Here is a 5,000-nt window from a genome sequence, read left to right as displayed (position 1 = left end):
TGGCAGTATTTTCAATTTAACTTTTTCAAATAATGATTTAATTCATGGATGGTGGAGTTCAAATAGCATAATATTCCTTCATCGTGTACTTTTTTGTGTGTTATTTCTCTCTCTCTCTCTCTCTCTCTCTCTCTCTCTCTCTCTCTCTCTCTCTCTCTCTCTCTCTCTCTCTCTCTCTCACAGATGTCTTTGTAGAAGTTTGTAATAATGAAACATTTTCATCCATTTCGGAATACGCAGAAATATAATTTTTATAATTTTAAATATAATTTTTAATTTCATGGGAATAATTTGTTGTTCCTTCTTTTTTTTAAATAATGAATTTAATTCATAGGTGGTGGAGTTAAAATAGCATAATATTCCTTCATCATGTACTCTTTTGTGCGTTATTTCTCTCTCTCTCTCTCTCTCTCTCTCTCTCTCTCTCTCTCTCTCTCTCTCTCTCTCTCTCTCTCTCTCTCACACATATGTCTTTGTAGAAGTTTGTAATAATGAAGCATTTTCATCGATTTCGGAATACGCATAAATATAACTTTTAATCATTTTAAATATATTTTCTAATTCCATGGGAATTATTTGTTGTTCCTTCTTTGGCATTATATTCAATATAACTGTTTCAAATAATTACTTTAATTCATAGTTGGTGGAATTCAAATAGCATAATGTTCCTTCATCGTGTACTTTTTTGTGTGTCATTTCTCTCTCTCTCTCTCTCTCACACACACACACACACACACACACACACACACACACACACACACACACACACACACACACACACACACGTCTTTGTAGAAGTTTGTAATAATGAAGCATTTTCATCCATTTCGGATTCCTTGTCCAAGTTTATTTGTTGGCAGAAAAGGTGGAAAACTATTTTGAGAAAAGTTCATCTTCCTTTTCTTGGTGTTATATCCACAAATTTCGGTAACGGTAAGAATGAACCCAAAGCTTGAAGCACTTTCACCTGAGCGGTACTTTTATTCTCCATTAACCCTCCCCCCATCCTCTTTCCCAACATCTCCCCCCCACCACCCCCAACCCTCATAGCATACCCCGAAACCCCATATATAGCACTTCTTGGCAAGCCTCTGACTTCTTCAGTCTGCCGTATTTTGAAAGACTGGTGTAGCTTTCTTTTGTATTTAATCCCGACTTTATTTCTTATTTCTTAGAGAAGCCTGTGACTTCTTCAGTCTGCCGTATTTTGAAAGACTGGTGTAGCTTTCTTTTGTATTTAATCCTAAGTTTATTTCTGATGAAACGCCTCCATCAAGCAATTCAGTCATCACCTACCCTTTTTTTCTCTGTGACAAACAGAAATTGGAACTTCAGAAGTTCAAACGAAGATGCAATGCATTGCTACCCTAATACTCCTCTCCTTGCATATCAATACATTTTTATCTATTTATTAATTTTTTAATTTATTTTTTTTCTTTTCTAATAAGTAGGATCTCTTATTTATGCATCTCCCTTTATCTTCTCTTAGTTCTTCCTAATGAACACCTTAATATTCTTTGGAAGCTTGAATTTCAAGGCAGTGCCCCCTTTGGTGGGCTTGTTCCATATGAATAGGTTTCATCTTCTGAATAATGATAATAATAATAATAATAATGTAGGTCATACCCGTACCCACCTCATACCATCCCTCTATCCTTCCTCACACTCCTCCCACGCCCTCAATCTCACCTCCCCCTCCCACTGCCTTTATCTACTTTACTTTCCTCTTCCCTTCTCTATGCCACCAAAGCAGCCTTTCAGCACCTACCCCCCCGCCCTGGTCTATGCCACCAAAGCAACCTTTCAGCACCTCCCACCCCCACCTCCCCGCCACCTCCTCCGGCGGAGGGAGGGTGCCACCTGACCCCGTGCCTCCTGACCTGCCGTGACCGAGGCATTACCCTCGTTTCTTCACGCGGTGCTGTGTCCATTGGCAGGCAGACAGCACCTTCCCTTTCGCTGGGAGGTTAATTCGATGCATCGTGATTCATGTCCCCCGAGTAAAATCAAGGAGGAGGAGGAGGAGGAGGAGGAGGAGGAGGAGGAGGAGGAGGAGGAGGAGGAGAAGGAGGAGGAGGAGGAATCGTAAAAGGAGTTGGTGAAGACGAGGAGAGGAAGATTAGAAGAAAAGGTGTGGAGAGGAAGGGAAGAAGAAAAGGAGAGAAGAGGAGGAGAATGATTCGGAAAAGGAGTTGGTGAAGACGAGAAGAAGGAAAGGTGAGAAGAGGAAGAGAAGAAGAAAAGGTGAGAAGAGGAAGAGAAGAAGGAAAGGTGAGCAGAGGAAGAGAAGAAGAAAATGTGAAAAGAGGAAGAGAAGAAGAAAAGGTGAAAAGAGGAAGAGAAGAAGAAAAGGTGAGGAGAGGAAGAGAAGAAGAAAGGGTGAGAAGAGGAAGTGAAGAAGAAAAGATGATAAGAGGAAGAGAATAGGGAGGAAGAGGACTGGAGAACAGAACGAAGTAGGAGGGCAGGAGACGAATAGTAAGAGAGGTGAAAAAAAGAAATAGGGGAAGAAAAGAAGATGAGAAGATGAATAGAGGAAAAGAAAAGGGAGGAAAAGGGATGAGGAACAGCAAGAAGAAGAATGGGAGGAGGCGAATAGTAAAAAAAAAAAAATGGGAGCAGATAAGAAAAACAAGAGAAAAGGAGAAAGGGAAGAAAATAAGAGAAAAGAGATAAGGATAACAGCGAAAGGAAGAATAGGAGGAGCCGGACAGGAGGGGAGGCGGATGAGGAGAAAGAGAAGACAAAGAAGAATAAACAGTGGTGGGAGATGTAGAGATGAAGAGAAGAAGTACACAGAGGAGAGAAGAGTATGAATGAAGAAGAATGAAATGGGAACAGATATAAGAAAGGAAGAAAAAACAATGGCGAGACGAAGAAAAGGAGGAAGAAGAGAGAAAGAACCAAAGGGAGATGAGGTAAAGTAGAGGAAAATGCTAAGAGGAATAAAGGGGAGAAGAAGAAAATGTGAAGGATGGAATAGGGGAAGAAAAAGACAAAATTCAAGAGAAGAGAAATGAACAGGAGACTAAAAGTGATAATATGCTAGTAAAAGCAGAGAAAAAGGAAAAAGAAAAGAGGATGATAAAAAAAAGGAAGAAAAGGAAGTCTGAGAAGGACGAAGAAGAAAGAGTAACTGGATGATGAGAAGAGAAAAGTAAAAAAAAAATGTCACAAGAGAGAGAAAAACATCCCAGATGTTTGACTCGCCCGTTATGATTCTCGTCAGCAAAAAAAAAAAAAAAAAAAAAAAGATGTCGAATGTGTTGATGTGTTTATATGTCTTTTTGTCTCTGTGTGTGTTTCTGTGTATATATGTTTGTTTGTTAAGCCATTACTGTTGTTGCCTGTCGTCGATGTCTTCGTTACTTAGGTTGGGTAGTGACGTGTAAATGGAGCGCTTATGAAGTTAGACTGTCATGTTCAGAGGATTTGTGAGTCTCTCTCTCTCTCTCTCTCGCTCTCTCTCTCTCTCTCTCTCTCTCTCTCTCTCTCTCTCTCTCTCTCTCTCTCTCTCGATGGACTAAGTTTTTGAGACATCCTAATCCTTGTAACTCCTTGTAACTCTCTTCTCTCTCTCTCTCTCTCTCTCTCTCTCTCTCTCTCTCTCTCTCTCTCTCTCTCTCTCTCTCAGTTTCGTCGATGTTAATTCATTTTAAGTGGGTGCTGAAAGAAAGGAAATAAAGGCAAACTGAAGAAAAATATTATTAAACCAAAAAAAAAAAGTTAAAAAGTTTATACTTTTTTTTTTACATTCCTCGAATATTTTTTTTTCTTTTTTTTCTTAGTAGCATCCCGCAGAGGTAACAGGTACTTGAGAGAAAAAAAAAAAAGGTATGACCCCTCTCTCTCTCTCTCTCTCTCTCTCTCTCTCTCTCTCTCTCTCTCTCTCTCTCTCTCTCATTTATTGTATCTGACGCCGACGACAATTACCACTGACTCAGTGATCCAAGGTGACCTTCGGTAGTGCTATATCGGGAACGAGGTCATGGTAGGTCACTTGTGGGTCGCCACGCAGGTCAACGAAAGCTTCGCAAAAGTCGAAAGGGAATTGATCACTTCGGCTCAGATCTGCCTTTGAGGTGGTGAATGAAGGGTTGCCAGTTCTCCTTATGGAATGTTACTATTATTATTATTATTATTATTATTATTATTATTATTATTAGTAGTAGTAGTAGTAGTAGTAGTAGTAGTAGTAGTAGTAGTAGTAGTAGTGGACTTTGCAAATACAGCTTATTGAAATATATATTCAAGTCTTTCCTGAGCGCAGTGGCTATCAATATAAACTAAAATACAATTATTGCTAATAATATTAGTGGTAATGGAGAACTTCATTTCTGCATCATCTGTATATATATATATATATATATATATATATATATATATATATATATATATATATATATATATATATATATATATATATATATATATATATATATATTTATATATATATATGTATGTATGTATATACATATATATTATATATATATACATATACACGTGTGTATGCATGTTTATGTATACACTGTTGCATTACTTAGTTATTCCTGGTTTATTCACTTCATTATTAAGTTGCAAATTATAATGTATCTTTCAGGTAATCTAACCATGTGCTAATTATATATATATATATATATATATATATATATATATATATATATATATATATATATATATATATATATATATATATATATATATATATGTATATATATATATATATATATATATATATATATATATATATATATATATATATATATATATATATATATATATATATATATATATATATACGTGGTGGAAACTAAAGATATTTGGACAAACATCAGTTCCCCCTCACGTTGTAGTCTACATTCGTCAATGAATGACGTCAAGTATATTTCCACAACAGGCGTACAAAACCTGTACAATACCAGACCCATATTTAGCTAGTTAGGGATCTGTGCCCGGCATCAACGCACTCACCTCCGAAACGAGGCGCCCAGCCAAAATAG

At 37.0% G+C, this 5,000-nt stretch overlaps 1 long non-coding RNA gene across 1 annotated transcript in view; it reads left to right on the top strand.

Annotated features, from left to right (window-relative positions):
* LOC136826453 (uncharacterized) overlaps window positions 1-5,000 on the top strand; it is an 827,604-nt gene that overhangs the window by 450,864 nt on the left and 371,740 nt on the right. The gene's annotated exons all lie outside the window — the stretch shown is intronic.

This window comes from Macrobrachium rosenbergii, chromosome 41, assembly GCF_040412425.1.
Source record: "Macrobrachium rosenbergii isolate ZJJX-2024 chromosome 41, ASM4041242v1, whole genome shotgun sequence".
Lineage (NCBI taxonomy): Eukaryota > Metazoa > Arthropoda > Malacostraca > Decapoda > Palaemonidae > Macrobrachium > Macrobrachium rosenbergii.
Note: the sequence above shows the minus strand (reverse complement) of the source record. Positions and strands in the feature narration are given on the sequence as shown.